The sequence below is a fragment of the Gadus macrocephalus genome, chromosome 3, assembly GCF_031168955.1.
Source record: "Gadus macrocephalus chromosome 3, ASM3116895v1".
NCBI lineage: Eukaryota > Metazoa > Chordata > Actinopteri > Gadiformes > Gadidae > Gadus > Gadus macrocephalus.
Window position 1 is genome coordinate 5,316,356 of NC_082384.1, and position 12,500 is coordinate 5,328,855.

At 43.1% G+C, this 12,500-nt stretch overlaps 1 long non-coding RNA gene across 1 annotated transcript in view; it reads left to right on the top strand.

The window, feature by feature from the left end:
* The window catches only part of LOC132453820 (uncharacterized), a 281,098-nt gene that overhangs the window by 250,512 nt on the left and 18,086 nt on the right, over window positions 1–12,500 (top strand). Inside the window, exon 7 of the long non-coding RNA XR_009524811.1 lies at window positions 8,751–8,839. This is a non-coding gene — a long non-coding RNA (uncharacterized LOC132453820). The remainder of the gene's footprint in view (window positions 1–8,750; window positions 8,840–12,500) is intronic.

The following is a 12,500-nucleotide window of genomic DNA, read 5'->3' on the forward strand; positions in this document are numbered from 1 at the left end:
CGTGTGTGTGTTGTTGCTGAAGTGTAGGAGCGCGCGCCGCATGTTCGGTCCAGCGGACTGCCAATCGCTCGCTCGCCTCCGGGCGCTCCGCGTGTTCCGCTCCGTCAGCGCGCGCCGAGCCGTGGACGCAAGCCTCGAGACCGGCGAGATCCGCGCCAAATTCACTTCACCACTTCACCAGACCCCCGGAGAGAGCCCGCACGTGTGCTCGCCGACACCAAAAGGAGACGGACGACAGACCGGCTTGGAGCAGCTGCTCCTCCGGGTCTCCAGCAGCTGGCTGGTCCCTCTCTGAACCGGGAGGACGGTGAAGTGGTCCCCGGACCTCCGGAGAGAAGTTTGGAGAAGGTTTAACGGAAGGACGAGGAGCACCGGCCAGGTAGGCTCCTCGTGAGCGGGACCTCTCCCAGAGGGTCCTCACCTCAGCCCCCGGCGATGGACCGTGTGACTGCTGAGCGGGGGGGCAGGGCAGCCGGGCGCGACGGGATTTGTTTGGGGGGAGTTTGGCTCCATTGTGCGTCTGTGCCGAAGTGACTTTGAAGACGCGCAGCGTGGCGGCGATTTATAGCGAACATAACGGCTGGTTGTGGAGACCAGTGAGGTGTACGCTTCAGTAGAGAAGTAGCCTATAAGATAATGAGTATTTCTCCTCCCGGGTCCCGCACGGGGCGTCTGCACGCGGGCGGACTCCGCGCGGGCACTTTGTTTTAGATGCGCTCGTGGAGGCGGGGTGGCTGATCATCAGGCTCATGCTGGTCCTGAGGCTCATGCTGGTCCTGAGGCTCATGCTGGTCTTGAGGCGGCTGGTCCTGAGGCGGCTGGTCCTGAGGTGGCTGGTCTTGAGTCGACTGGTCTTGAGGTCCTGAGGCTGTTGGTCCTGAGGCTCATACTGGTCCCATGGGCTCATACTGGTCCCGAGGCTCATGCTGGTCCTGAGGCTCATGCTGGTCCCATGGGCTCATACTGGTCCCGAGGCTCATGCTGGTTCTGAGGCTCATGCTGGTCCTGGGGTTCATGTTAGACGTTGCGTAACAGTGCGACGGTCCAGCCTGATGACCTGGACCAGGCCTATAGGCGCACGTGAGCAGGTTCCTGAGGATTCTGGGCACGAGGAGCCCTTTACCAGGTCCTGTGAGTGATGCGTTCCCTCTAAAGCCAGTCTGGTACAGACTGACTCCGTTTCATACTGTCGGTGTTCCGCTTCTTTTTGTGTTTTTTTTGTCGTGCGTATGTGGAAAGGTGTGGGCCCACGACAGAACGAGGCGTGTCGTGTGATTCGGGTTTTTATGCATTGATAGTTCTGCCCTGACCCCTCGCTGCTTCTGAGGAGGGTACGTCCATGATGTTACCTGTGGACGGAATAGATCCGTGCAATAATGCAAATATAACAGCCCATATATATACCAGCCCATAGGCCCCGTGATTGAGACAGGCCGCTCTCCTTAAAGGAACCCGCTGTAGCTGTGAGCTGGACGGTGGGGGTTCAGGAGGTCTGCGTAGGGGGGCTGATCTCCATCTTTCCATCTCAGCCCCCATGTTTGCCTCCGGCGTGCACACTCAGCCTCTACCGTATTGCGTTATTGTTGCTTTCCATTACATCGAGTCCACCTGTTTTTATTTTTATTTGGCATGCTGGCGTGTTGTCGCGTTGTCGTGTGTATGCGCGCGCGAGTGCTGGCGCTCGTGAGTTGGGATGTAGGTTAATTCAGTTCAAACAGCTTCAGCACGTTGCAGCCTATAAGGGGAGCATTCATAGGCCAGAGTCATTATATTATCGCATATTCTATACTACAGTATATATATTGTTATTGTATTATTAGTGCTAATAATAATAATGATGATCAGAATCTGAATATTTATTTTCTCATTATAATCATTATAATTTGATTTATATAATAGTAATAATAATAATAATAAAATAAACAATAGGTATTATCATTGCTGTTATTATTATTAATAATAATAACATGATTCTTATTATTACTATTCTTATTAGTGCTATTATTATTATTATTATTATTATTATTATTACTATCCTTACTTTGCAGTGGGCTGCTATAGTCCTCCCCAAATCTTCACACACAGTAAGTGGCATATAACAACCCTCACAGAATGATGAGTAGAAGTGAACTGAGTTCAGTCAGGAACAATGGTGCGGTTGGATACAGTATGACCTTGAAGTGCAGACTCTACTCCAGGTCACAGTTTGTGGTTTTGTAAGTTTGAGGGAAAAGTGAGAGATGAGTTTCTAACAATTAGTTCATTTTTCCACCAAACGGTTTCTGCATCACTGCGATTTCTTCTGAACAGTGCAGAAGAAGGGCACAGAGGGCAGGGTGGAGAACTGGGCTACCTGTTCACCCATTGTCTTTTTTCAAGTGAGGTACACGCACACCACATAAAAGAAAAGGGGCAGATCCATTTAGAACAACTCTTCCCACCAGACAAATGACTCATGTGTCATGTATTTCATGTATTCCATTTGTATTCCACATAACTTTACTTCCCCAAGATTCCGTGCTATGTAGAATCCTGCATCCTGGAAACGGCCATCTTTCTTTGAAATGTTTAACTCAGTCTCATGGCCCATAATTTTTTTTAGAATATGCTTGATAATTCATTTTATAATGCATACACAATTAACATTTATATTTTAAAGCTACCTTTCACCGTTGTAGTATTTCATTTAACTAGACCCTCCCTCTGCATATTCTAACCAATTGAACATATTCCAAGGCAGGCAGCCATTTACCTTACTAGCAGGCAGAGCTAAAAGTAGTTGGACATAAAGGTAAAAGTCTTTGTGTTTGGATTGGTTTTCAGACTGCTTTAATTCAATTTATTACGAAGTACTTTTAGCTACTTTTAATTGTTTTCTCTCACCGATTTCTAAGGGGCACAAGCGTTTCTATGGAATCAACCTAGGTCTCTTTCGAAATGTCACTGCTTATTATTAATTCCATGGATCTGTGCACAATCGTCGATCTTCATCATAGTTTTCAGTCTCTGTAGTATGTTTCAATTGTGGTTACACAATGTGTCTTTAAACTATAGACAGCATGTCAAAGAGTTGAAAAATTCATACAAAATTCATACATGACTTCTATCTAATTTATATTTGTGTTTTCTGGTGTGAGTCTATTTGTTTGTGGATATGTCTATATGTGTGTGTATTTGTCTTATATGTGTATGCTTGTGTGTTTGTGTGCATGTGTGTGATTGTGCGTGTGTGTATATGTGTATTTTTGTGTGTGTCTGTGTTTGTGAATGTGTGTTTGTGTGTGTACACATGTGTTTGGGTTTGTATGTGTATGTGTGTGTGTATGTTATTATTTGGGTGTGTGTTTGTGATTGTGTGTGCGTGTGTGTGTGTTTGTTGTGTGGGTGCTATGAGTGTTTGCATTGTGTGCATGCGTGTGCATGTGGACCGCTCTAGGGAGTGCTCACACTAAATATCTGGCTGATGAAAGCTACCTGGAGCTCTGTAAATGGACCCTTACCCAGGCATCCAATAACATACCCTCGTGTGGGCGGATGTGGATCCATGTGTGTGGTTGTGTGTTTGTGTGGGTGTCTTTGTGCGTATTTATGATTCTGTTTGTGTGTGTGTGTGTGTGTGTGTGTGTGTGTGTGTGTGTGTGTGTGTGTGTGTGTGTGTGTGTGTGTGTGTGTGTGTGAGTGTGTGTGTGTGTGTGTGTGTGTGTGTGTGTGTGTGTGTGTGTGTGTGTGTGTGTGTGTGTGTGTGTGTGTGTGTGTGTGTGTGTGTATGTACACACTTTTTTGTATTACTAATGTCTGCACTTGCACAAAAAATAGATACAGATACAGTATTTGGAATTGAACATTACAGTCATTTGTTGATGTGTGGTTCTAGAAAGCCCTGTATTGTAGTTAATCCTAAAACTGTATTATTGAACTACTTTGAATATTTGCAATACAATATGATGTCTGGCTAAGTGTTGTTTCTGGAATCGTAGAAATGCTCCAATCCCTCCGATGCCTCTTTTAGTCACTGTGTACTCTATGGATATGTAGGGTGGTTTGTTGGGGCCTCGACAAGTACCTGACGATTCACTGCGTTGGCCTGCATGCCAAACCATTTTATGATGCGGAAATATGACATCTAATGAACACATTCATTGAGTTTGAAACTGATGAAAGCAGATGCAGGAGCGAGGAAAGTCATTGTTCGATCATTACTTTTTTAAGTCAACCTCCTTCCAGGTATTGGTCACTAATCATCTGCTCGCTCCTGAATTTGAATAGTAACTATTGTGTATCAAATGGTTACTTTTCACTGTGAAAGCATAGATACCTAGCGGGGTTGATTGCATTATGCTGGATCGGAGCTGCTATCTGATATTAAGGATCGTTCCTGAATACATTTAAAAAGCCCTCCTGTCTTGCTCCTGGGCCACTAGGCGCTCACTGTGCCGTACTTTCTGGCAAAATGTCTCTCGCCAACGAGCCCAGCCATATGACTGGCTGCCCGGACCACTTTCATCACGTCCCTAACACCAGCGTCTCCACATGAACCTGGCTTAGCAGCCGCATTAGCACCCTGAACCCATGGAAACGCCATGCTGCTGAACAACCTGCTTCTGCTCCAATTTGAGAATTAGGAAAAAAAACAAATCTGTCTTGGACCGTGAGTCGTCTGAAGGAGGGGGAGGTGTCATCCCATGGTTGCTGTCCACGGCAACTTTGCGCTACTTTTTATTTCTCCGATGCGTGCCTGGTGCATTGCGAGGAGCGATGCTGTGTATGTGCCACTCAGGGCGGTGGCGGTGTGCTATAAGTGTTGGAGCTCCACAGATTCACACATCGGTGCATTAACATAACCTCGCAGCACTCACGTCACCCAGCCATAGCTCACAGCGCCTCCGGAAAGGGAACCTGAGTTTGGACCAGCAGAACCTTTCAAAACTGGTTGGCGGAGACAGACTTAAACGCTTAAACGTTGTTACTTTTTCTGCATCACACTGTTATTTTTGTAACAGTAATTAAGTTGCATGGATGTCCATTTTTAAGATGAATAAAAACATACCAAATGTAAAAGATAATTTATAATCCACCATAATTTGTGGATATTCTATATTTAAATGTGTAATATATTTATTCTAGGTTTTTCTTTGATTTCCATGGATTCACTGCTGAGATCCCCGGAGGACGATGGATCCTCCTCTGGGTTCTTCTCCAGGCTAACTGCCTGCCTCTGGCTCTCGGCCTGCTTTCCCTGGTGCCTTAGAGGCAGAAGCCTGACTCCTATTGTTTACCCTAACCCTGTATATGTTACCTACTGACTAAGATACAACTGAGACGCAGGGCTTTAAAGGCTCTATAAATGAATTGTAGGCATATCTGAGATTGAACATAAAAGGCATTTTATCAAGCTATTATTTTATTCTAGAATATGAATATAGCGGGGATGATTTGTCAGTAATTCCTTCCATCCATTGATCCAAGTATAGCGAGGTGGAATTCTTCCCGGTGATGCGGCCCCCCAAATCCATTAGTTAGGAAATATGGATGGCTTTAAATACCGTTTAGTGTACTCTTTTACGCACATCGCCTTACGGAGAATTGTGCTTTGATTCCACTTAATGCATAACAATCCCATGGTACGCAGTGGGCTGACTGTTCATTTGCATCTTAATACGCTTCCCAGCCAACACGGCTCTGCACTAAACTGCATCGTATATGCTTTTTAAGCTTGGAAAGCTAAATTTATGTTTCATTTGATAACATCTTGAATCATAGGGTTAAATGTATTGAATAGTGAAGTCAAGGTTGATGTCAGAAACTGTTTTGATGGACTAAATTGTAATCCAAACCAGATGAGGCAGCCTTAGACATTGTCGAGGAATGCAATGTTTTAATTATATTTGTATACGTATTTTATGTATATATAATATAAAATGAATATATATATAATATATACATATGGCACATATTGGATGTATCATATATATACGCATATATATAGCTATATCATATATATTTATATATATATATTTTTTTCAATGTTACATATATTGTGGATGTGTGGATATTAAATACACACACACACACACACACACACACACACACACACACACACACACACACACACACACACACACACACACACACACACACACTCACACACACACACACACATACACACACACATACACACTCCCACATATAAATCCAAAGGGTTTCAGGACATAGGCTGTCCTTCTTGCTGGTTAGCAGCTTTCATTAACAGCTGCCTCATTGATATTCACCCATGCAGAAATGTGTGTGTGTGTGCCCATGCACAGACACACACAATCCTGCATGTTAACGTGATCTGCCATTCTCTCAATGCAATGTACATTGTATGTAATAGATTGCAAGGAACAGCACAGCCCGCAATCTCTGTGTGTTTGTGTCTGATTAACACAATAGTGTGAGCGTAGGTGAAACAAACATGCACGCTCGTTTCACTGTTAGTATATTTGAAATGTTAGAAGGTTGACAGGGACATGTCCTGTAGAGGCAACACATTAGTAAGAATCTAAATTTTTCTCTAAATAATGTTTGTAATGTAATAACCGTAAGCCAATTCATCTGAACTTTCCCATTATGCTCATCCCTTCCCTAATTGTATTGGGTAATTCTACTTTGACTCGTATTCTGTAAAACCAGGAGTTAAACCAGCGGCATACTTTAATGTGGGCACTGTCGGTCTAAACTATTACTATTAATACTGTCTTGTAGGTCAAGTATTTGCGTCAACCCTCTAGTTGGAACTAGGTTGAGCGGGACCAGAGACTGCTATCCCTCTTGGTTACAGCCATTATCGTGTCGATCTCCCCGTTTACCCTAAAATATACTTTCCACCACAGGGCCGGTCAACTGCACACTCTGGCACTTGTCCAAAACTCTCCACAACTTACAGATTCATTCTCTCACTAAAGTCGACAGGCTTAATGCCGAGATGACTTCCCACACAAGTGATCCATGCCCACCTACCGGGGAGCCTGGCAGAGGGCCACTTATAGAAACCGCCCGGGGGCCTGCACTTGACAGGGCAAGTGTCATTCAGGGAGCAGCCAGCCTCCACCTCGTACAAAGACACCTGGTAAAACGGGGGCACCGTTAGCCCTTTAAGAACCGCTTAGGAGGGTTTCTTTAGAGCCCCATATTTATTCCTCGTGTCACGCTAATGCTTTGCTAAAACGTTGAGCCTTGCTGGGGGCCAGAGCCTGTTGTTCTGCTCGTGCAGCAGGCGCTGTTGGGGCATCTGTGATGACCTACAGCAGCCCAAGAATACTGTGTGTGTGTGTTAAGATGATTTCCTGAAGCTGCTCTGACACTAGGTTCACAGCAGCAACCCGGGAGATACATGTTTTTTCCGAGGGACGGGGTCTGTAAAGCACGTTCTTCTGATTCCCTGGTGCTAAGTTATGGGAGACCGAAGCGCCTACACTACTTGGACATGGGTTTGGATTGGATGATGCCCTCTCTAGGTTAAACAAATGCTATTGCATGCATGGCCTGTTATTGGCTGATACAGAGTTACCCGCTCACCTGCTGATTATGGGGGGCAGAAGCCCCGCCCCAGAATGTACATGTACAACATTTGTTGTATTTTCTTACAGCACAATATGGTAACATGAAGTAGAATGTGTTGAAAGCCCACAAATCAGCTTCAAACTTCTTCAAGAAGATTTCAGGGAAGAAAGGGAAGAATGAAACTAAAGCAGAAGAGCCCCCTACCGTTCCATCCCCTAACTAACTAAAGCAAGAGTCCTGGCATAGCCTCTATTAACCAAGGCAAGGCAAGGCAAGGCACTTTTATTTATATAGCACATTTCATGCCAATGGCAACCCAAAGTGCTTTACACAAATACAATGAAGTGTTTTCCATAATAAAAGGAAGACAAGACAAAATATAAAAATTAAAATGTATAAAATCAGATAAAAAACATAAATAAAGTGAATAAAGGGTTATGCATAAGGGAGAGCATATAAAACAGAAAATTAGTCTAAGAAAAGGCAACAGAAAATAGATGGGTCTTGATACTGGTTTTAAAACTGTCAATAGAGGGTGCAGTTCTAATTGAAATTGGCAGCTGGTTCCAAGGCATGGATCTCACACAAGCTAGCACAAAGATGTTACGTAGACGGTAGAACAGAGCTGGAAGGCAGCTGCTTTCCTCCTGATGAATAACCTAGGGCTGAGACTCTGCTGGGAATATGTGTCTTATGTGTCTTGCTCGCAAATGCATAACTTCACAAGGGCACAATGAACATACATGTTCTTTGATGCGAGGATTCATCTGAGTACAATTATGTGATAACCGTGTATTTGAACTAGGCCTTGGCTAAGTTGTTCTTTGCGTTGTTCTTTTGAAGAATGTTTCCCTTGTGTTGATGTGTAGGGTAGTGTTGCAGACGCACCACCCAAAGGTGTCATTCTGTGTTGGCGTCTGGAACACGCAGGTCAGATTCACCATGGGCTGTTCAGCTTGGTATTGGCAGAAAATATAGGTTATTATCATATTGTTGTATCATATTCAAAATTCAAAATCCCTTACTTTTTGTCGGGCCTCCATTCTGAAGAACTTTAATCTTTAGTAAAATTTTGACGCAATGAGCCAACTCTATCATGCCCGCATTTGCTAAGCGCAGTATATTCTGCAATTTGTGAGTAAGAATAATACTATTCTATACTCTAATAATATAAATGATTAATTGAACCTTACTCTTTCTTTGGGTAGGGTTGTTTCTTGCTGTGTGAACCAGAACGTGACCTGTGATGCCCTAACCCCCGGCCGTCTTCTGCATCGCTACACCCCCTACAGCACAGGTAATGATGTACGGCTGCACACACACACGGTTACACAAGGCCCAGACACACACGGGCACGCCAGGACACACACACACACACACACACACACACACACACACACACACACACACACACACACACACACACACACACACACACACAGACCTGGGTGTACACACACAGCCCAGACACACATGGACATGTCATGACACCCACAACACACACACCAGGGTACACACACAACCCAGACAGACACACAGAAATGCCAGTACGCACACACACACACACACCCGGATACACACACAGCCCAGACACACATAGGCATGCCAGAACACACACACACACACATACACACACACACACACACACACACACACACACACACACACACACACACACACACACACACACACACACACACACACACACACACACACACACACACACACACACACACACACACACACACACACACACACTCAAAATGAGCACAATTAAAGTCTGTCATGACTTAGATGTACGGACAATGTCTATGCATGCAACTGAAAGCTGCTGCACTTAAAGAGCAAGTGAACCCAGCACCGTTTTTGTTCTGGTTCAAACGCAATAATTCATCTCATATGATCGTCAACATAGTAATCTATGCCATTTCATCACTGTAACTGAAAAAGGAGTAAAATCCCATCTTTTTCCTATTCTCCGCCAAACAGTTGTGAACGTTCCACTGTGTTTGTGTGGATGTTGAAGCTCCGTCTGAGCAGCGGTTTATTTAACGTCCACGTCCGAGTGAGGGTTGTGGCACACAAAGTATCCCAAAGTGGCCGTGGTTCATAACCATGGGGATAACTCTTCCTTAGAACTGTTTTTTATAACTATTATAACTATAACTATTACATTTTTATCTATTTTTTTTCGTCTTGTTCGATTCAAGCAGAAACATTCGGTTGACTGACACTTTAACGTCGATTATTTTGATTCATGTTATAATATATCACATTTTCGGCAAACGAAAAAAACGAAAAACAACATTTATCCTAGCTTTCTGTAAAATGTGCATTTTTTTTATTCTAATAATGATATTTTAATCCACACACATATATACGTATATTTATTATATTAGATGAATTTGAATACCTATTGATAAAACACTGCACACATACATATATATAGATATAGATATTTATTATAGTTTTGTAGTTTATTTGATTTGAGCCATGTCATGGAGCATTAATGCTGATACCAAGTTATCTAATTCCACAATGCCATCTAATGTCATATGTGTGTATATACAAGATGGATGTGCGCAGGCATCCATATTATTGGAGGCAGCATTGAGCTAGTGAGGACCATTTGTATATCAGTGTAGTACAGTAGTGGTGGGCCCAAAGCACGATCTGGGTGATTGCAAACAAATCAAAACCATCCCAAGACACAAGAGATGCAGAATAAAAGGAGACTAGATGATTTATGGGGGTTTGGCCGTCTACTTGACAGCTGCACTGTGGAGAATCCACGGCTCAACCGCCAGTCTGAAATAGCAACATAAGCAAAGAAAGTAATGAAACAAGCAGCATCAAACTAAATGCCTTTATCTTTCTAGAATTACAAGAGTCCAATCAAAAACTTAACCAACGTTTCAGGAGTCAGATTACCCCTGAATGCGTGAAAGTTAGAACTGAAGTAGATTGCTTATTTGCGGTATTGTATTGTGTTTGTTTGTGTGTGTTTGTGTTTGTTTGTGTGTGTCTCTACCAAATCCGGTAAACAGGTATAACTGTTTGTCATCAACTAGTATATTTGATTGACAATGTTGACAACCTTCATGACAACCTCCATACATGCTTGTCAGGGTTGTCATACACACACACAAACACACACACACACACACACACACACGTACACACACACACATACACACACAGACACACACACAAACACACACACACACGTACACACACACACATACACACACAGACACACACACAAACACACACACACACACACACACACACACACACACACACACACACACACACACACACAAAAACACAAGAAACAAGAAATGTTGCTCAGAAATTAAATGTGGAGGGAAAATAAATGCTGAACGATATTTTTTTAAATATAAAAAATATCTTTATGATGATAATTTTCCCCACCCCCTTGGTCTGGTTGATCCTGGGCCTCGACCTAAAAGTCTATTCCAGTCCAGCGAGCAGGCTTGGCTCTCTATTCACTAAAACAATGGTGGCGTCTGCATGACACCTTTATCATTTAGGAAGCTATGAGATGTTTAATAATGCTTAACGATTTGTTACTGACATATTTTTGACATAATGTCAGCGAAATTTGGAGAAATAAATATTTTGCTAGGTAACCAATATTTTACCAGCATTAATTCAGTCTGGTCAATCCTTTGCGAGGGTGTTTTATGGAAGGTGTACCATGTGTAGATTGTTGTATGTTGGCTGGTCATGTTGTATCTCGTCTGCCTCACAATGAATAACTGAATCTGCACCTGTGATGGCGTGAATGGGACTCCCCAAGCCCTCCGCAAAATGTCTCTGACGTACTATACAATGGTTCTTATATTTATATTATATAATAATATTCTGTTATAAAATATATATATTAGATAGAGAGAGACAGAGAGATGAACGGTTACAAATCCCTTAAAAAAACTCAGAGTGAATGTGACCCCTTGTTTATTCCTCATTATTTATGATAAATAGTCGATGTAGACATTTTCAAAGGACAGTATTTTAGTTCCCGCGATCTTTCCTCCTTTTAAATTACACTGCGTTGCACTTTTCTCCAAAGTGACTTACCTTAAGTACATTTTTCATTTTTAGTCGTCAAACATTGTGTACCTTGCGGTCTTCCTCAGCAAATCCTTCCACGAGAAACAACAAGAAAGGTTTTTTTCTTCTTAAAAAAGCATTTATACTTCACATCTCCGTATTTCCTCTTTTGTAACATTTCCCTCTCATCTCGTTCCCTCTCCTCTGCCTTTGCCCTTTTCTCAGACAGCAGTTTGGGTTATAAAAACCACCATGATGTATGATGCTGTCCAACCAAAACACTAAAGAGTCCCACAGCGATTTAACCAACCCAGTACACACACACATACACACACGCACACACATAAACACAGTCCCACTCCCACAGCGATTTTTGAAATAGTGTCCACATCGACAGTTTTTTTCTGTTTGTTCGATCTACTTTTCTTTCCCGTGAGTCCCAAGTGGGTCGGCTGGCATTTTCACACCACACACAATGTGACGTTTGTGTGTGCTCGCAAACACACACACACACACACATACACACAGACACGCGTACACACACGCACATACATACATACACACACACACACACACACACACACACACACACACACACACACACACACACACACACACACACACACACACACACACACACACACACACACACACACACACACACACACACACACACACACGCACACACACACACACTGACAGATACAATAAGAGATCGGATGCCTGCTGCAGTTACTTGCTAAGTAGAAGAATTTGTTGTGGTGATTTAGACATGGATTAACTTCATGTGAACTCATTTTTAGCAGCATTGATAGTACATTACTTTATTTCAGTCAATAACTTAGACTAATGGATGTGGCCTGCAATTGCCCTAAAGATTC